We start from the raw sequence: 23018 nt of genomic DNA on the forward strand, positions 1-23018 counted from the left end.
ATATATAAATGAATCTCTAGAAAGCACATTAGGAATGAGAGAAACAATAGGTATAAATCGAGTAATGTGGTGAAAGGGATGGGTACATGCAAAGGCTTACGTACATTAAGTAATGCCATGAAAAACAATCCAAAGGACAATGATTCAATCCCCACATCTTTTCATCAAAGTGAAGCTTTTTAAAAAAATCTTGAACACGGTTGGATATAGGTAAAGGCTCGGGCATATCAAGTAATTCCATGAAAAGTAGTCCAAAGGTGAATGATTAAGTAATGCCACAAAAAGCAACATATCACAATAAATCTATACATGTAATCTCAAACAGGCATGAATCTTTACATGTAATCTCAAAAATATAATAGGAACATTTCACAGTAAATCTATATCGGGCTATCTATGTCTCATTTGTCTAATTGTAGTTTCGATAATAAACATATTGGAATGCAATGGCCTGATGTGGAGGATACATAAATAAGGTGATTTTTGAGACTCCCGTGCATTGTGAGTCTTGTCAATTCAAAGTGAACAAAACCATCTCATATTATCCATGTCTCGTTTCTCTAATTATAGTTATGAGTTACTAATAAAATCAAGGATTTCACTGACGTAAATGAGAACATGTGAACATGTTAATAACATATGTTAATAACACAAAAAATCTTGTGATCACATGTTACATTCACAAAGCTTTCACAAGGGCCTTAAAAAATTATCTTTGTCGGGCATAAAAAATCTTCTTAGGTGGGCACTGACCTGCTATTATGTGAAGCTGGTAACATGAGAACATGTGAATAGCTTATTCCCATGTGTAGCTAAGCTTTTAAGGGGTTCCCAAATGGCAAGTGACCTGTTATTTTGTGAACGGTAACATGAGAACATGTGAATAACTTGTTCACATGTGTTATTATCACAAAAAATCTTGTGATCACGTGAATATTAAATCCCTGAATAAAATAATCAAAATAAATCACCAATAAAAAACAACCAAAAGCAATTTTATAGCCATAATAAAAGTACAATGAAAGAATTAGAATTCAACCTCATCTTCAATGAGGTCAACCCTTGCTAAAGTATCTATCTCAATGTCCATGCCTATACCAAATCTACAAAGAGATCAATCCCACTACTAGAATCATCACTATGAGAGGCAATATCATCATCTCCAATAGCACGATCATCATCTCCAATGGCACAATCATCATCAATGTTTTCCAAGCTATCTCCTTGCATAGTTAAGTTGACATGCTCCTCCATATGCTCAATGTGGGTGAATGTAATATAAATGGCTTTTGAACATGGTGAGATTGGGATTATATGCCACCATCTCTTATCGTCAATTATTGGTTGATGCACAACCTATTCAAGCAAAAAGATACATCATACCAAAAAATTACATCTCTACTATCTGTAAATGTATATATTGTAATTACCAATAATTATATGTACCTGTTCACAATGTTGTGGTAGCACTAGAGTCCCATCCTTTCCTTGCAAAAACTTTGTAGAGTCAATGGTCACAAATCCACTTGCATGACGCTTGATTATTGCATTAGAACCTCTTTCCATCCTTAAACCACTTGACATCCAAAACATATACAAAGAAGCTTCGAAAGTCAAGCTTAATGATATTTTGGATCAATCCACAATAATCATCCATGGCTCCATTGGCTCCCTCAAAGCTTGCAATTACCCCACAATCTTGGGTGTTCCTCTTCTCATCAATCCTTTGTGTGCAAAAATGTTTACCCTCCAACCACAAAGCATTAAACATTGTGCACTATACCAAGACAAAAAAAATATAAATACCTCAAAATAAATTTTTGCAAGTTTAACATACTAAAATATGATTGAGAATACAAGTTTGTGTACCTTTTTGAAGCATCCTCGGGCATACTCCCGCTCCTCCAATGTGATATATATGTTTTTGTCTTACGCCACTCTCTCCATCTCCTCATATAGCCAATCTACATCAAGATCCTTGGGAAGTGATCGTAGGTGCTTGCGGTATGGCACATTACATCAATGGCGCTATGGAATGCCAACCTTTCACTTTGTCTTCTTGCCTTTTCATCCTCATACTTTGCCACCCATCTTCTCATCACATCACTATTAAGCACACAAAATGTATTAAGCTTACTATGCATCTCTGTATCCATGACTTTGGTCTTTCCCTTTCCTTGAGGAACATGAGAGTTCATCCTCAAGTCTTCTTCATTGCTCCATAGGCGAGGGAGAGAGGGATCCACTTCGGCAAGGTATTCTGAGATATAAACAACTGATTCTTATACCAACAAACCCTCACCCTCAGCCATACTACCTTCTGGCTTTGCATTTTGCCTTACAAAATCCTTCAAGGTCTTCATGAAACGCTCAAGAAAGAACATCCATCGAGCATGCACAATGCCACATATGGCAATCTGATCAATTAAACGAACCATAAGATGTAGTTGGCTTGTGAGAATTGACCGTTGTGGGAATGCCTCCTCCACCTCCATTGCCATGACCCTTGTATAATCAAGTGTACATAGATCGATTTCCTTTAAGCTCACATATCTACAATGCAAAACAATAAACAAATCATTTTGAGAAAAACGTGTGTAGAAAATTGGATATGAGGGTTTGGGGTACAAACCTCACAAGCTCCCCCATCTTATGAATCGTCTCTCGCACTTTGTGGGATGCACAATTGGAATTGCTTGTAGTAGGAAGAATAAACTATAAACATTTATACACCATGATTAGTTACATCATGATTGAACAAGTTAAATATATACAACTTCAATGTTTCACTTACTTGAAGCATCTTGTGCCAATCGTGGGACTTCAAGCCATATAATTGCTCAACACCTCTCTTCTTTGTATTTGTGAAGGCACCTTTTAAAAACCTCATGCACCTCATTGGAGTATGGAATGTAGTAATGGCATCTTTCAACAACTTCTCCTCCTTCTTTGTCAATATCCAAGGTGCTCGAGGTAGAATTGTCTTCCCATTTGGTCCCTCTCATAGCCAAGCTCTTTGCATCCTCTCTATGATTTGTAGATCCTCTCTTACAAGGAAGGTGTCCCATGTTCCTCTCAAGGGCTCCCAAATGTTAGAGGAGACATTCTTGAAGATGTGCATTGGATCAAGAAGATGGTTGATTTTGAGGCTCATCTAATATGGTAGGCGAAAGAAGATAGAGTACCTTATCAAATAACAATAAATATTAAGAGGATTATCTTTTCAAATCAAAGAATGTATTGGAATTCTATGTCAAAGATATATTACCTATTCATGCCGGGGGGAGGAGGAATTTCCACTCCATTCCATAATGCCTTCTCGGGGGGGTCACTCGTATAAATATGTAAGTATCACGTGGGTTCAACAGAAGGACATTTTAAATATTTAAAACTTACAGAAATATATTTACAGAGGGGATTTATTTATTGTATTTTAAAAAAAATTTACAGATTTGAATAGGAAAGGATACATTATATTCACTAAAAAATTCACAGATAAGGGACTTTTTAAATAGGCCTTGAACGCACGTGATATAGAGGATTTACATATAGTGACCCCCCCGAGAATGCCTTCCAATCTCCCATGCTTAGTGGATGTGGAGGGACTCCCATCCAAGAACGAACAAATTTGGGATGATGATGAGGGAGAAATAGATGATGATTCTCATATATCGTTTTCTTCAAGCTCTCTGGCCTAGATGCCACCAATGATGGACCACAAATAGGACATGCATGGTATCTAGATGTGAAGATACCTAAACAACACACACATTTAAGCATGTCAAAAAACAATACAATGATAATAAAGAATCAGCATGAATAGAAACCCATTTGACTGACCTGAGCACTCGCCATAATTGGGAAAGTCATTCATCGTCCACATCAAGATGGCCTTCAAGAGAAAGTCTCATGAAGATGGAGGCCGACATATGTCATGCACATGGATACCTCTCCAAAGTATCTCAAGCTCATCAATCAAGGGCTCAAGATATATATCCATATTCTTTACCTTACGTTTCCCAGGAGTGAGAAGGGATAACATGACATGTCCTTTCTTTATTGCCACCCACCACCACGGATGGAGGAATGTTGTAATTCATCACTACCACTGGCCATATACTATATGAGGTTCTCTTGATTCCTAAAGGATTAACACCATCCATACCCAATCCAAGTCTCAAATGTCTAGGATCTTCCTTGAAGCTTGGCCACATTTCCTCGATGTGCTTCCATGCAGGAGTGTCTGCAGGAATTCTTATCTTTCTATCATTGGATCGATGAAAGGAATGCCATGACATGAGTTTTGCAATAGATTTGCACTTGAACATGTGTTGGATTTATGCGACGAATGATGGGAAAATATCCCGACACCTTACGCGGCACATGTAGACCTTTAAGGTCCTCTCGATATCCTGGCTTCCCACAAATAGAACACTCTTGAGCCACCGCATGTATCCCACGTAAGAGAACACAATCATTGATACATGCAGGGATGCGAGTATAATCCAAGCCTCCAAGAGATGTCACAAAGCACCTTGCTGGGTCTCTTGAGGTTGGCAATCTATTCTCCTTTGTTGGAAGAATCTTACAAAAGCCTATCGACAAAATAATATAATACATTACTATAAAAAATAATTTCTTCTTATATATCTATAATGGAAGTAGACAATTTATGAAAGTAGAAAACTCACTTGAGAAGTGCATTCAAACTTGCATTGCTTCATCCATAGATTGTTTGCAAGTTGAGCAACTCAAGAGAAGAGTGTAGAATGGAATATAAGCATCCCTCAAAAGTGGGATCGAAGTCGCATTATAAAGGTGATCATTTTCCATGGCTTTTTCATTTTTAAGCTGCTCATTGGAAAATAGAGCACGCACCATATCTTCTAAAACCTCTTCCTCCACCATCACATGAGGAAAGGGTGGTGGGCTTGTATCTCCATCACTCCAATCCTCCACCACTTCTACATTTTGTGAAGCCTCTCCCATTTCTCTATGACGCTTGGCATCTTGATGCCGCCTCTATGAGTTAAGGGTGCGGCGCATTATCCGACACACGAGTATTTTAATGTGAGTCTGCATTGAATACTAATTCTTAATTAAATTCTTATAATATAAGCAAATTATACTTACCATGGACCCCATCGGTTCCCATTTTCCATACATTGAATGTGATTCATTGTAATGCTACGTTGTCTCGATGCATACATCCTCGACAACAAGCACACATACATTTTATTTTTTGTTGCAACCAACGATCCCGATTTTGAACATGAAGGGACTCATCATCACTAGAAGAACTGATTGATGAAGACATCCTACATATTCAAACAAGAAAAAATAATTTTAATCTTTTTATGTGTGTGTGTAAATACTTTTCTGTTACATTTTATAGACGTGTCTATTCTGCAAAATAGACGCGTTTATAGACTCCCTTTTAGATGCGCTTTTAGACTCACTTTTAGATGCGCTTTTAGATGCTAGAATAGACACCGAGCACCATGGCCAGCAGACCCCCAAGACAAGCATGGAGGATCTGCTGGGGGGGGAAAGATGTGACATGAAAAATTGATATCTTTCATTTTCAATTTTGTGCATATTTTGATGGTTTCTCAATGGTAATAAGGTGGAAGCTTGTCCAAGAAGATTGCGGCGTCCACAATGGAATAACGGCGTGGTGATGCGGTGGCTTGGCAGCTACCCCGATAACAGCATTCTATCTTCAAATATAATGGTTTTACTTGATTTAGGGTGCACACATTGTAAATGCCACAAGTATGCTTGATAAATACTTTGGTATGGTAGATAGGCTAGTGATGTGGAAAATAAAAGTGGGCCTTCATGCTCACATAGATTTTTATTGTATTATTAACACTAGTTTGGTACCAAAACAGGACACTTGAGTGTCCTTTTTTGGGGATTGCGAAAAAAAATCAAACTCCTAATGTAGGCTTTAAAAACCAAAATGCTTCATTGGGCATGTAGAACATAACCCTATGCTTATGTAAAAAATGCTAAACATATAAAATGCCTTTTTATTTGGAAGTACATAAGCAACAAAGTAGCATATGTCTTGAAAATGAACATTTTTCAGGATTTTTCAGGATTTTTCCAAATATGCAAGCATCATTCTCTCAAAAAAAATCCAATGATATCAATAGCATTTTTTCCAAGATATTTTGATAACATACATCAGTCCAAGGAGGTAGAAGTTCACCAAAAAAATCATTTTCTTTTCCTAGAATTTCTTCCAAAAAAGTTGTATAAAATCAACAAAAGTAACGCGTATTATCAAAACTCAATCACGCCACTAAAAAAAATTGTAGCCCTATCAATGAGAATGTTGATTATTGGTTTTCATGCTTGAGATGAGATAAATAAGCCATAATTTGATGTGTATGACACTAACTTAGCCTCCACTTAAGTAGGTTCTTATCGCCTAGTTCTAAAAAAACTATAAAAAATAAAAATACAAAATTTGATCATCTTTTTTCAAAAACTAATCATAACTATGCTTGCACAAGTAGTCTACACCTATAGTTACAACAAATAATGCACTTACACAGCTTTCCCCTTTGATGAAAATCAAAATTAGGCTCATAATTAGACATTTTACGTATTAAAAACAGGTTGCGCAAAAGGCCATGTATGAGAAGAGGCCCAAAAAGTGGCTCTAAAGTTTTGGAAAATTCAAAAAAAAGTAGTATTTACCCTATATAACATGGGTGCACCTCAAGTTTTACATTATTAGCTTGCATATGGAAGGAGAAAAATTCATGCTCCACCTGTATAAAAAACATCATTTCAATATTAGCGAGTCAAAAATTTATCCAATAATTATCGTTTGATGATTCCAAGATTTAGTTTACATCATGGGCTTTCCATCAAGCCAAGTTTCATGATCAAACTATGTCCCTTCTAAAAGTTATGTACAAATTACTACTATTTTAAAAACAGCAAAAATCATGCGTTTTATCAGCATGCGTCTAAGAAAATTAAAATATTGCCTTGCAAAAGCTAAGAAAAGTGCAATTTAAAAAATCTCAATTTTTTTTGGGTCTTGAGGAACATCTGTGGATGTTAAGCATTTCAAAACTCTTAATAGATTGCCCACAAAAATTCAAGAAAAATGCTAACTTTCAGGACACTTTAGTGTCCTCAGGACACTTTAGTGAACTAGTGTTAATATGGTATTCACCATAAGGCTACAAGTTGGGGAGTGTGGAAGGCATGTGGAGGAGTGTGTGTAGGTGCATAATTGGGAAAGATTCTTCTAGAATGCCTACATGGAAGAGGAGAATTTCGCCATGTGTAAGTGGGATCTCCACCTACATGCCACTTAGACTTGGCAATTATCTCAACACACTTTAAAAGTCAAAAAGTCTTCAATTTAATAATCAATAGAAGACTTAGCCTAAGAGGACAATTGATGGTGACATCTACCCTTATGTCACTGAAGGGTAACAATGGAAGAGAGGGTGATTCTCCACCTATAAAAGGAGCCCTCCTCTCCCTTTCAAATCAAGGAATGAGCCTCCTCAATTGAGCATTTTGTGTCATTGCCATTCTCTTATATTTCAAATCCCTATTCAAACACTCTCTTTACATGTGAATGTCTCATTTAGCATTAGCTCCTCATGCTTAACCCAATTTTGGACCTCTTTGATAATTCATGATAAGTGGGATAAGGAGTTACTATCTTGGCAGGCCCGTGACTTCTCAAGGTAGCCCTTGCCTTATTGCCGCCCTCCTTTGGAGGTACCAATGGTTTTAGCGGTAATGAGCATGTGGAAAGACTTTGGGGACCATAGGTAAATCTTTACGATTGTCTGCTAAGCAATGTTAACCCTTACCCTCTACTTTGAATCATGAAGGAGATGAGAGGCAAGAGGCTATGTGAAAATTGAGGTTTCATGCAAAGAGAGGGAAGTGCAGTTTTTGTGGTCCAATACCCAAATTTCAATCGATCACTCGGGTAATGGTTTCTAAAATTGATCATATGTCTAGGAAGCTCTTTATATGCTCTTTCCAATCATGTAACTAATTTCTTAATCCTTTACTTCATTGATGATCAGAATTTCTCTCAAAGTTACTAACTTTTAGGCGAATTTTGACAGTTTTATAGTCTTGTAGTAAAATGCTCATAACTTTTCGCTCGGTTGTCCATTTTTGAAAGTTTTTATATAGGCGTGAAGCTCTCTTCAAGCTCTACGCACCTATGTTATCCTCTTTTGCACAGTCTATATGGATCTAAAACTGCATTTCTCTGTGTATCTCTGTTTGGAGCGACTTTTGGCCATTCTTTCTTCTTAAATAATGATTAATTCCTCTTAATCTCTTATCAAAAGGTCAATCCTAGGTGTCTTATCCTCTCGTAAGTGATTGCTATATTCATTTGATTTAATATGTTCCGACCAAATCGCCCGATTCGAACGGATGAACCTTACCAATATTCCTTGTATGTTTCCGTTCACATAATCTTGAGTCGGAAGATTTTCTTCCAACAAAGAATCGCCCTCTTGTTTGGAGCTTCAAGACTGGCAGAAATTCTTACTTCTCCGGAACCTTTCATCTTTCCTTCCATGAATTATGATCTCACCTTTGATGTGTATATCTTTATCTTAACCTAGGGAGAGAAAGGGAGGTGAGGAGGCTGTGAGGTTTCATACAAGTGTGTTTTGATTCTAAGAAGTGATCGAAGTCCAAACCCTAACTTCGTGTCACAGTACCTTTCCTTCTTTGTTCCTAACATTGAGGAGAAGGAGATCACAGGTGGATTTATGCAAAAATTATGCAAGGAGTTTATGCAAGCGGTCCAATGCATCATGGATATTGTGTAAGTGTGGGGCCTATCCCCCAGCCGGGTCATTAGTGTCCACCGCCTCATAGATGAGCTCGATATCTCAACACTCGCCCTCGAGCTCAACTCCATCGCATGTACACCAAGGGAAGCCCTGAATCTGTGGAGCTTCTGTGTACCCAATGTTTTGGTGAAGATGTCAGCTACCTGATCCTGTGTGCTGACATAAACAAGGTCAACGTCTCTTGCCAAGACCTTCTCTCTGACAAAATGGTAGTGGACCTCTAAATGCTTTGTGCGAGCATGAAAAATTGGGTTCCTGGCCAACTGTATACTGCTAATGTTGTCACAGAAAATGACAACGTCTATCCACCACCACTGATAAACCCAAATCTGCAAGTAGCCTCCTCAACCAAGCTACCTCACATGCTGCCATAGTAGCACCTCTGTACTCAGCCTTTGTAACTGGATAGAGCAACCGTAGGCTGCTTCTTGCTGCTCCAAGTCACAGCAGCACTCCCCAAAGAAAACATGAAGCCACTAGTAGATCTTCTATCTGAGATACTACCAGCCCAATCAGCATCTCTGTACCCATGTACACATATCTCAGTCCCTTTTTCATAAAATAGTCCACAATGCAAAGTAGACCTCACATACCTCAGTATGTGTCTCAATGCATCCACATGCAGCTTCCAAGGAACCTGCATAAACTGACTCACCAACCCAACAGCATAGCTCAAATCTGGCCTGGTGATCGTCATGTAGATCAAGCTCCCTACTATGTGCCTATACATAGTAGGATCCTCCAAAATCTCTCCTGAATCTGCACTCAATTTGCCATTCTGATCCAATGGCACTGAGATAGGCTTACAGCCTCTCATACCATACTTGGACAACATGTCCAAGCCATATTGTCTCTGCAGCAGTAATCCAATACCATGTGGTGACCTAATCACCTCAATGCCCAAGAACTATCTGAGCTCCCCCAAATCCTTCATCTCAAACTTCTGTCTAAGCAAGATCTTTACATCAAAGAACTCTGCATCATGGTCCCCCGTAATGATCAAGTCATCTACATAGATGACAACAAGCACAACCCTTCTATCACCGTGTCTCACATACAACGAGAAATCTGCATTGGCTACATGAAAGCCAATAGTGACAAGATATTCAGAAATCTTGTGAGACCATGCTCTTGGTGCTTGTTTTAAGCCATACAAGGCTTTCTTCAACCTGCAAACATGCTCGCGGCGGTGGTGACTCACATCCTCATAACCAGGTGGCTGCAACATATACACCTCTTCTTGCAAATCCCCATGCAAGAATGCATTCTTTACATCCATCTGATGTAAAGACCATTGCTTTGATGTAGCCACTGCTATCACAATTGTTGCCATCTTGGCAACTGGGCTGAAAGTTTCCTCATAATCATGCCATATGTCTGTGCATATCCTTTGGCTACCAATCTAGCCTTGTACCTGCTTATGCTTCCATCACTGTTATGTTTTACTTTATACACCCACTTGGATCTAATGGCTTTCTTACCTTCAGGCAATTGCACTAAACCCATTCCCATCAGAAAATTTGTCAACCTGAACCTCCAAGCATGGAAGTTGTTCTTATCAAGGTTCTCAGCAACAATCAGGTTTATGCCATCATTTGACATCTTGCCAGACACACAAATTTACCAGAAACAACACTCTGGTTTGTTCTGCACAAACTGCTGTATTTTTTGTAGCGATACTGTAGTACACTCAAATGTCACAACCAGTGACCTCAATGTGCATACATACACCCAATGGCAACAGTTGACCTCCTTGTAGCACACACAATGTTTGCACAACCGATCTGTCTTCCTGCAGTTCTTAAAACAAAGTTCTGCAGAGAATCGATGACTTACCTGCAGTGCTCGAAATCGCCTGTTTTCTGAAAAACAGAGGTTGTAACGCACTCGAAACGCGTTTTTGACCCGATTGGACAATATAGTTGCCCTATAGCTTTACTCCTGTGAAGAAAGCTCCTCAATCAAAGATCGTTGCTGGTGCCTCCCATAGAGTTCCCGACAAGAGTCGCCAACACAAATAGGGAAGAGTAGTTGAAGCTCTTACCCTCGTACTGCTTCCTGTGCTTCTCTTGCTTGCAACTCAGTCCTTAGCATAAACCAGGCTCTGATACCATGAAAAGATGCAAGGGAGAAGAGAGCTTGAGCTCTTGCAAAGCACACACACACTCACAAAACCCTAAAAGAGAACACACAAGGTGAGAGGCTGAAAATCTTCTTCTTCTTCACTCAACATTCAACACTCTATATACAAAGATAAGAGTACACACATATGAAAAGGTACTCAACCAAATACATACTAGGGTTCTCTATAGTGTGAACCCAACTAAATGAGCTGGCGCTATAACTATGCCAATCTCTAGAATGGATGTCATACAGCCTCTCATCCCACTGGCTGCATATCACCCATGATCTCACCAACCATGCCAGTGGTGTAAGTGTGGGGCCTATCCCCCAGGCGGGTCATCAGTGTCCACCGCCTCACTAGATGAGCTCGATATCTCAACAATGAACATCTTCTCCCAAAAGACCACAGCAATCTAACCTTCTCTTCTAAGAGATTAGATAAGAAAGAAGGGATATATACATCTCAAGCTCTTGGATTACCTTGATGCTACTTGTTTTGCTGCCTTCTCAGTTTTCCCTTTGTAGAGACCCTGACAGAAGCAATAAATTATTTCAGCCATAACTCTTTGATAATAACTCAGAATATGGTCCTATAACCAGTCAAAAGAACTAGAAGCTATCTAGTCTATAAGCTTACCCAGGTAGAATAGGGAAAAACGTCTGTATATAGCTACAAATGCACCATCTTTAAAAACGCGTTGCTTTTCCACATTTTTAGTGCATGGGCTCTAAATATGTAAAAGTACTCTAAATATGACCTCTTATCACTTAAATTTGAATTTCTATTTTTGGAGATACTTATCTCTTAATAGAACTATTCTTGTCTTCTTATTTCTTTTAGGATTTTTGGAGCCAAATTTTTTTATTATAACACTTTTCTAATGTTTCTAGCCTTATTGTCTCACTCTTCTCTAAGTACACTCTCTTTCCTTATTGAAATTTATATTAAAAGAGACACATACATGGCTTGGAAGAGACCTTACATCACTAACAGTGCACTGGATGATGAGAACAACTCATGCAAATGCATTTGAGGGAAAGTATAGCTTGGAAATGGTAAATACAACAAAAGGAAAGGGCAAGCGCAAGAGGGGAAAGAACACTGCTAGCACTAATGTACTACGACTTAATGAGGTAGATATTTTGGTGTATGACTTTACTCTCACAAAAGTAGGCTACTTGAGAAAGTCAACCATTTCTATTTTACAAGAGAAGATCCCTTGCTTCAATAACTCTGAGCTTGGTAGCACATCCTTGGGTCTGCTAACACGACAACGAACCCAAGGAGTCTTAGCTTCAGGTGTACACATAAAAGAAAAAAATATCTTTGTGGATAGTGATGAAGAGGATGCCTCGTCTACCTCCTCAGGGGAAGACACACCAACAAGTGATGGGGATGGTATAGGTAGCAGTGATAATGAAGAGCCATAACTATGCCATGAGTTGTATGTCTAAAAAACAACTCCTTTTTTAAAGTTGTATTAATTACTTTTTTGGATTGAAGATGTCAATGACAAATGGTCTCTATTTTGATATATTTTTTAATACTTATTGCTAGGTTTTAAGTTGTAATCTGCATTGTACGCATGCATAGACCACTTTCCAAAAAAAGGTAAACTTTTGGCCTTTTTTTATGGAACCTTTGAAAGATGCTAAATGTTTCTCGTTTTTAGGAAATATTACCTTGATTCCCAAATGTATGCAATGGGAGGCAAAGGAAAATTTATTGCTTCAAACTTTAATGTTGACATCATCTAGCATACGAGAGGAAAAAGAAGAGAGAGAACATCATTTTCCTTCTTTTTTGTGGAGCAACAAATTCAATCTTTTTATTAAAAAAATCTATTTCTTGAGAAATTTCTACGTTATGTAGCCTTCGCGCTCATTGGTTGGGCAACTATTTTTCCTTTCTCTAAAAGGCCAAGTAATGAGTCTCGTTTTTCCCTAATGCTATCTCTCTCTCTCTCTCTCTCTCTCTCTCTCTCTCTCTCTCTCTCACACACACACACACACACACACACACACACACACAAACATTCAAATAAGTTCCCATGTGTCTACGGTGCCATGATGATCTACTCTAAAAAGGAAACCCTTCCGCTTCCAATGCCAATGCATAGTATCCACCCAGGTCAAATGGAAATCCATCCACTTCAAGTGGCAATGCATAGTATCCACCCGGGTCAAATGGAAATCCATCCACTTCTTCTCAAGTGGCAATGCATTTTGTCCACCCGGATCATATGGAAATGAATCCACATCAAGCATCTTGTCGTGTATACCGGGATCAAATGGATATGAAACATCATGATTGGAAGTGTCATTACCCAACAACCAATGATCCACCATCAAAATCCACCCATGAATCACTTTTAGAAACCAAAGATTATCATCATCATTACCCAAATCATTTTCCTCATAAATGTCATCATAATGATCACCATCAACCACATTATTACTTTCATCCACACCCTCATTTTGCGAATCCACATCATATGACACATCTTCATGGTCGGTAACCACAAATCCCTCATGCAATGCAACACCATGAAGATCTTCGTAAGAGTTGTCTCCTTCATCAAGAAGAGTTTCATTGCATTCATCTTTATCCATACAATTCTCTCCAAGAAAATATCCATGTAATTGCTCTTCATCTTTCCCATCAACACTTGCATCTTCATGGCTGTCCACTTGTTCATTTTCAGCCATCCATAAATGCATTGAAGCCACTTGACACAAATCATTAGCATCTCCTTCATCACTTGAAGTGTCCCCATAGCAATGGATTCCAATAATAAGAGGTGTGGACTGAAGTGAACTCATAGCAATGGATTCCAATAATAAGAGGTGTGGACTGAAGTGAACTCCTAGTAGAAAACCCATGTATAAACGGGGTAGGCTTGTAGAAGAGCTCCGCCTCTATGGCAAAATAGCCTTCTCTTGCAGGGCTACGGCATACTATTCTTTCTTTAAAGGAAAAGCTATGGAGTTTTTGGTCTCTTCTGAAAAGATGTAGGGGAGAAGAGAGCTTGAGCTCTTGCAAGCACACACACACTCACAAAACCCTAAAAGAGAACACACAAGGTGAGAGGATAAAAATCTTCTTCACTCAACACTCAACACTCCATATACAAAGATAAGAGTACACACATATGAAGAGGTACTACTCAACCAAATAAATAATTGGGTTCTCTATAGTGTGAACCCAACTAAATGAGCTGGCGCTATAACTATGCCAGTCTTCAGAATGGCTGTCACACAGCTTGTCATCCCACTGGCTGCATATCACCCATGATCTCACCAACCATGCCAATTCAAAAGAGAGAAAAGTCAGAGTATGAGTAAGAGGAGATAAATCTTGGGGATGATCGGATGATTTCAATTCGTAAGAGAAGGTATTAGAAGACTCTTTATTCTCATATATCAAGTTCTGAAACTCTTATTATAACGAGCAAAGACAACGATAAAAGATAAATTTCTATAAGATATATTTTTTTTTGTTTTTCAATTATATATCATTCTTAGGGGTTGAGTTATGGCCTTGGCTTCTCTATTAATTGTTAATAGTGATCTATTTGATTGATTTATTAGTTAAAGTTTGTATTCTTTTAAACAACAGCATATGCTTTCATAAAGAATGTCTTATCTAACAATCTCAAGTTGAAATGCTAAAATCTTTGGTGAGAAAAGGATTGTTTTCTTAAGAAGGTAACATGGATTCTAGTCCTATGGTTTAGTTGAGTAAATGGATTGTTTTCTTGGTTAAATTAAGGTACAGGTATAACTCTCCCTGCCTTGATGTTGCCCCGTTTTCTTGTGCTTGTATAGCTGGGTGGCAGAGACTATGGGATAGGACTAGGTCTTACCTATAAATCATATCCTTGAATCTCTGCATGGTCAAGGTGTTGATGAGTAGGAAATTTTCTCTAACATAAGACTTAGTGGACTATCTTAAGTGTTTCTCCTATTTTGGAAGGGGGGAACCTTACAAGTGACAATGTATGCTCACTCACCAATTTCATCTTTGTTGATAGCTATTATCTTGCCAATCCAAAACGGATGTTTTAAAGCATCATCCTCAGCTATAGGGTAGCAACAAGGGTATCCTCTTTTATGTCTTATGGATCACCACTCCACATCTCTTGAATTCTTTTTTGCCTTTCTTTTGATTATATGGCTCCTATGTACATCTCTCTTGCTTCCCCAAGAAAAAGTTTATCGATCTCTGTTGGAATTGGTACTGCAAAATAAGTGGTCTTTTCAGCAAGAGTTGGCCAGTGAAAAGAACCAGCTAGATTCCATGACTTATTGATATTCCTTTCAAGTATTTCTTCTCAAAGAACGTGTCCCACCATTTTACATCTTGCTCTCCTGCATACTGCTTTGCCTTCTCGATTAGTGATCTTCTCTCTACAATGCACCTTTGAAAGTCCATAGCACGACCTACCTTGTTTGCCTCCTTTGCTTCCTTTAAGCTTTCTAAGGGTGCCATTTTTGAAGCTTGCATAACCATGTCTAGAATAAATTTGAGAACTTTAAGGCCACCTGAAGGAAGCCACTCTGCATCAGTTAGAGACAATATTTCCATACAATAAAGTTTGACCACTTTCTTCTACAGGTTTAATCAGAAAGGCATGTTGATAACTTAGATCATTCAACTACTCCAAGCACCTCCTTTTTCTATCCTTTGCCCATTAACAAAAAACTTGAAATCCATTGTCTCCTTCAAATGCTCTACCATTGGATTTGGTGTGTAAGCTTTCTCTATAAGTGTCATCATGGTCGGCAAAGTAAATGCATTGTGGCGAGATAATTTTTTTGAAAACGTGCTGAACATCTGATCAATGTGGTCATGAGTGTGACCCATAAGTAGAAAATTCACTTTCACTTTCTGAAACACCCCTAAGGAAACCAACATCCTACATACCAAATTAGAGCCAAGGCTATATTCAAATTTTCCATGCAAACAAGGTATTAGCAGACCACTAAGAAGTGCATCTTGCTCTCCACTGCTCATGTCAAAATAGCGTGTTCATAATGCCTTTAACTTTTGCAATCCAAACTTTGCTAGACATTCTTGCTTGCAATATTCTGTTTTAACTACATCCCTTAATTGTCTATCTACACACAAGAATGCTTTTCACTTTAACCCATGGTAGGTCTTACCTCGATACATTCGAGATGATGTCAAGTGCTCAATGGTATCCAAGGCATCATGTTCATCACTATCATCATTTGTTACTTGTTGTGGTGTGGATGCTTTACTTGTAGAAGCAAAGTAAGGACTCCTTCTTGTGCTCATACCTGTTGAAATATACAAGTGAATAGGGTGTGTGTGGGAATAAGCCCTTTGTTAGAGGCTGTAAAAGAGGAGATGTAATTGTGAAAGAACCTGTGAAAAGGTGAGAAGAATCTACTAGGAGAGAATAAAGGGTAGCATGAGAGAATTTAGGAGTGTGGAGTTATTCTGGGAAATATTCAGGGAAAAGAGAAGAGGTGGAGAGAATCAGGCAAAAGGAGGAGATATTCTGGGATTTGATGCTTGATGTAAACTCTATAAATTGAGGCATAGCCCTAATGAGAATTTGCAGGTTTTTGAGTATCCATGCCTACATTAATCTATTTGCTAATTATTCACTACAATATTTTTTTGTTATGGAGATGGTTATTTTATATTTTTAAATTAATCTATTAATTGAGAGCGTAATTGTAAAGTGCTCGATTATTGAACAGGATAATGGAGGCGAGTTGATTGAGGTTCAGAAATATTTATTATGACTCGACTATGGTTTTGGCGCGGCCATTATTTCATTTTTGAGCGACGTGCACAACCTATTTCATTTTGGGCAACGTCTACATTTTCTAGAGCGTGTAAATTCTCTATTATTAATTATTATTTCTAGACACAATTGTGATACAATTGTAAGGTTATAGTTCCACTTTATTAATATCTGGGAACCTCCTCGCCACTTGCATCCTCTAGAAGATAGGTGTTATTTTTGAACTTTTGCTGCCATCTAAAAGCATAGTGTAATGATGAAAAAATGGTATCTTCTCACACATCTCAAGGAAACATCCTTATTTTGGTAAGGCATTTTGGCAATTTTACTCGATTAGATGCCACAAGTGGTTCAATCAAGGACTCTTAAGAAATTGAAGAAGAGAAGGTAGAAATTAGAAAAGGTTTAAGACATTGGAGGAGGATGGTATATGAAAGAAGAGATGATCCTAGGACGATCCTAGATCTGTGCTGCCAACAAGTGCAATATTTAATCATTTCTAATCACTTTGTTAATGATGTTGATTCTAGTGTATGATCCACCATAGATCATCATTATGCTCAAATTTCAACATGGTATCAGATCCATGCCTAGAATCAATTAGGTTTATGAGCCCATTAGTTAATTAATTAGGATTAGTAGATAATTAGTAAAAAAATCAAATTTTTAGTGAGTTTTCACTTCTCCCCTTCACCCCCAGCCAGTGGAGGACTCCATTCAGCTTGCACACATAACATTAGGTCTTGCCCTTCTAACACAAGCTAGCCAACACCATTGGCTTCAAGCCTATCCAAACGGAGAGCAAACCGCCGACGGATGCAACCGAAATTACGTTTTTAGCAGGCGCTATTTTTTTGAAGCAGATTGAAGTTTTCTTCTTGCTCAAGTCAAATCCTTCTAATTCCTCTTAGCCCAAGGGGTAATCAAGCATGCTCTAAAAGCTGGTGAAGACAAAATTGAGTTTCATCAATTCTACATTGAGATCCAAGCTCTTCATCAAATCTGCAGGTGACTTTGGTAAAACAGAGATTAAGCTTTCAATATTTGGTCAAATCTTGTGTTTCTTGGCTTAATCAACTACTAGACTCATTGCTATTGATGCCTTTGAAAGCATTTGAGCTCATTTGAAGTGGAAGGCACCAGATCTGGACTTCCCACATACTCTGTTTTTTACACACAAAACAGAGCATTAATTTGTTAATCAGTGATTAATCAGTGCTAATCACTGTATTTTGGTGCAATTGAGGGTTCAAATTAACCATTAGGTATCTGATACAGATCCCTATAACTTCAGATTACAAATCAGAGTTGGTTTGATACTCTAACCATCCCGTACAAATTGGTTACCCTTGATTTAATGTAATTTCTGGAAAAATTCTGCTGATAAATTTGTGAAAATCATCATTTTGTATTTAACCCTTGGTTAATGCCTGTAAATCTCACTCAAATTCAAGATTATTCACAGCCAGAGTTACATTTGGAATGTGCATGAGAATGAATGCTATACGCATTATGTATTGGGCACATTGCATCAGTGTAAAAATGGGAACAGACACTGCCCTTGTCCAGAATAAGGCAAGAGGTAAGACCTCCCACATAAATTTGGGTTTGCATTGCATAATGACAAAAGATAAACATAAAAAGCCCAAAGGAACTATTAGCAAAACATTGAAACATGTTGCTCACATGGAGCAAAATGACCTGACGGACGAGCTCATGGCCCCAGCCATGAAAGAAGAAGAATATCTCTTCCCAAGAAGAGGATCCACACCAAGAAGAAAAGCTGAAGGAAGACATGGACAACACGAGAAGAGAAGCTGCCACAAGAAGAGAAGCTGCCCCAAGAAGACTGAAAGAAGAGACGGACGCGTGGAGAGATGCTGCCACGAGAAGAAGACTGAAGAAAAGAGAAGATGTGAGGCTCCAAAGAGTGAGGAGCCATGTGAAAATCTCTGAGAGAGAGAGAGAGAGAGAGACCCCACAACCCAATGTAACCTGCCCCAATAAAGTAAAACCACCTCTGAGCCACCGATGATGTAGGCCACGTGGTAGATGTATGTGTGAGCACTTTAGTCAAGGTCGCGGGCACTTATAGTAGCCTTGGACACATAGAGAGAGAGAGAGTGTCAAGGACTATGGAGTTTAGGGACTTGAGGCACTGGTCGCGGACTGTCAAGTAAGAAAGAAACTTGATACAGGGTCCAGGTGTGCTGAGATAACTTGAGGGAAGGAGTAGACACTGGTCGCGGACTATCAAGTAAGGGGAGGCAAACTTGGTATAGGGTCTAGGTATACTAGGAGTATTCACTTGAGGGGAGGTGTTGAAATATACAAGTGAATAGGGTGTGTGTGGGAACAAGCCCTTGGTTAGAGGCTGTAAAAGAGGAGATGTAATTGTGAAAGAACCTGTGAAAAGGTGAGAAGAATCTACGGGAGAGAATAAAGGGTAGCATGAGAGAATTTAGGAGTGTGGAGTTATTCTGGGAGATATTCAGGGAAAAGAGAAGAGGTGGAGAGAATCAGGCAAAAGGTGGAGATATTCTGGGAGTGAATCATGGAGAAATCAATGGGATTTGATGCTTGATGTAAACTCTATAAATTGAGGCATAGCCCTAATGAGAATTTGCTGGTTTTTGAGTATCCATGCCTACATTAATCTATTTGCTAATTATTCACTAATTACATCTTAATCATTTGCTAATCACTTTGTTAATGATATTGATTCTAGTGTATGATCCACCATAGCTCATCATTATGCTCAAATTTCAACAATACCTTCATATGATGTAAAAGATAAGCTTGGTGATTTCCCATGGCTTGGAGTTTCGACTTCTCTATCTCTATTTTCAATTTTTTAAACCCTAGGAGACAAGGAATAGGATGAGAATGAGAGACCCTTTGAATGTGATGCGGTGGTAGGGGATGAGCTTCCACCCACTTGTGTAGGGGAAATGATGAACGGAAGGTCTCTCCTCATGTCTTTTTCCTTGCCTAACAAATGAGAAATGAAAACCTAATAGCCCATGTGGCCATCATATAGAAAGTCATTAAACTTAATACATAATTAAGGTGGGGCTTGATTAAGAAACCCTAGATTTAAAACACTAAATAACTACTATTTTTGGAACTATGAGGCTACATAAGAAGTTGAGAGGCTCATTTGGTCACCTCACATTGTGAGAGAGAGAGAGATATAAAGAAAGAGAGAGAGCACTATTTGGGCACACAAGAAGCAAAGCAACAAGGAGAGCAAATCGCACTTTCAAGTCGATGGCGAGGTACACAAAATCTTGATCCTTAGAAAGATTCCATAAAGATTATCGTTTCTTCTTATTACTTAAAAGCTTTATTTCTGGTAACATAACATTAATAATATTTGTTTGAACCTATAGGATGTTTTAACTTAGATGTTAGAAAAACTAATATAGAATGTACTTATATCTATCGATGAACAAAATTTTAATAACAATAACTAGTTTGAAATAAATCTTAAAAGATAAATAAAGTTTCTAAAGTATTTTTCTTAAAAGAAAGTTCCCACAAAGAATGGACACAGTTTTAGTGTTTTTTATATATTAAGAGAGTAGCACATAATTTTAAAAAAATGTTTGTGTACACAAAGTTGATACATTGCATCAACTTTGGCATAGAATCTTGATGCTGTGCATCAAGTTGATACACACAACATTAAGTTGACTCTATTTGTGTATGCAAAGTTGATGCAATCTATCAACTTTTAAAAAATTTGTTTATGTATAAAAGTTAATGCATTGCATCAGTTGATGTTTTGTATCAAGTTTTTGTATAAATAGTTGATGTTTTGTATCAAGTTGATGCACAACATTAAGGTGGCTTCGCAAAGTTGATGCAATGTATCAACTTTAAGAAGATGCACAACATCAAGGTGGCTTAGCAAACTTGATGCAATGTATCAACTTTAAGAAGATGCACAGTATTAAGGTGACCTGACATTAATTTTAAAAAGTTTTGTTTATTAATGCAAAGTTAATGCATTTAATCAACTTTGCTAAGAAAACAATGTACACAAAGTTGATGTATTATATCAAATTTCTCATGCAAACTTGATGTTTTGTACTGAGTTGATACACAAAATATCAAGTTTATGTAGCAAAGTTGATGCAGTGTATCAACTTTAAGAAATTTTGTTTGTGTGTACAAAGATGTATTCCAGCAACTTTGCCACACAAACTTGATTTTATGCATCAACTTGATGCACAACATCTAGTTTGTGTGGCAAAGTTAATTCCATGCATCAATTTTGCATACACAAACAAAGTTTTTTAAAGTGGATGCATTGCATCAACTTTTCCACATAGACTTGATGCTATACATTGAGTTGATACACAACATGTAGTTGGTGTGGAAAATTTTATGACATGCATCCACTTTTGAAAACTTTTTTGTGTATGCAAAGTTGGTGCATTGCATCAACAACAAAATTGATGCATCGTATCAACTTTTTCATGCAAACTTGATGTTATATATCGAGCTGATGCACAACATCAAAAGTTGATGTAGTGAATCAACTTTAAAAACCATTATGTAAAGTTGTATAAACTTTTTCTCACAAACTTGATGTTATACATTGAGTTGATGCATAACATCAAGTTTCTATGGAGAAGTTTCTATGGAGAAGTTGATGCAATGCAAGAACTCTTTATTTTTTAGGGAATTTATATGAGATGGTTTTTGATTAAGCTAGCACAATGTTAGTTAGGCTAAATGTATGTGCAGCAAGTTATTTCTAAACCTAACGAAGAGCTATATCTGGAGGCACTGTCACCTCGCGTAGTTAGGCCAACAACTTATAGGCACCCGATAGGGACTAGTAAAATCGTCCTAAAATCACTTCAACCCAAAAGTTTCTAGTGAGCCAAAATAATCTTCAAGTGGGTCTTTGTGGTCCTGTGCAACTAACTTGTGCATTGGAAAAAATGACAATTTGTTAGTGTGCTTAAGACCTTTCTTGACTCTGACTACTACAGCCTCTAATGTTGCTAGCTTAGAGGTCACCCCTCAAGAGCCTCCAAGGTCTTTTGCACTCGACTCTCATGGTGGGAAAGGAGGGAAATAGAGAGAAGTTAAAAGGATTTCTATGTCTACAAGCTCTCGAGATGAGAGCACATCTCATAAAAACATCAATTTGTCAAGCGAGGAGGATTTTGTATCTTCACACGACAACACGGAGCTTGACATCATCACTCCTAGTGGTGAGCTTGGCACAGATGCACTCCCAAATCAACAAAATAAAATAAGGAAGATAATTAAACAGTAGAAACTTGTGCTCAATGGTAGGATTTTAAACTTGCCAATGGAAAAGATACTTCGACCACCTGTTGATACACCATCTGGTAGAGAGAACCTCACACAGTACATGTCAATAATCTTAAGAAGAAAATGAAGGTCAATCCCCATGCCACAGTGGTCCCATTTGCTGTTTTGGTAGACCCCCAAGGTTGTCCCAATAAAAATAGCTTTAAAATGGCAGAATGTCAGAATTATAACTATTATGTCATTGGGGCCTCACACTCTACTGAAGCTAGGAGGGAACTGTTAAAGGAAAATCCAAATAGTCCTTACTACAGCACTATACATTGCAAAATCTATGCTACTCTCACAGTTGAAGAGGCAAAACTTCTTGCATGGGATCATAATAATGATAATGACTATCATGCAAAGATGTCCTAGATTGAGAAAATCAGGTTTTTTCACCATGAGTTTGAAGAATATGTGGCACGACACCAAAAGGATGATGGCATATTACGAAGACAGTGTCTTTTGGAGGTTGGGATTCTTGTGCAAAAAGAGGAGCTATCTTATGGACTCAAAAAGTATGATCCTGTATTTCATCTTGCTTTTCCTATACAGGACAGATTTGGGATCTTCAGAATAGAATCTTTTCAATGTGGGAGAATAAAGCTTTGAAAGGGCAGAAGACCTCTAAAGGGCTAAATGAATCTAGTGGCTTGGCTAAAGGTCATGGTAGGAAGGTGGACACATCAATTGAAGACCTTGCAAAAGATATGAAGCTTAATCCATGGTGAGCACTTCAAGGAGTGAAGGATCAAACACTGCTAGTTTTTGTCTTATCGCGTGTCATTTCGAAGGAGCTATCACTTGATGAAATGTCTTTGGAGCTACAAAAGTAAGTAAAGTTTTTAGTTATTCATTTTTTATCTTCTTGATGTAAATGAAGTATTTATATTGTCTTTACATGTGTCTTACAGCC

This window comes from Cibotium barometz, chromosome 26 (assembly GCF_041138505.1).
Source record: "Cibotium barometz isolate CiBa-2024 chromosome 26, ASM4113850v1, whole genome shotgun sequence".
Classification (NCBI taxonomy): Eukaryota; Viridiplantae; Streptophyta; class Polypodiopsida; order Cyatheales; family Cibotiaceae; genus Cibotium; species Cibotium barometz.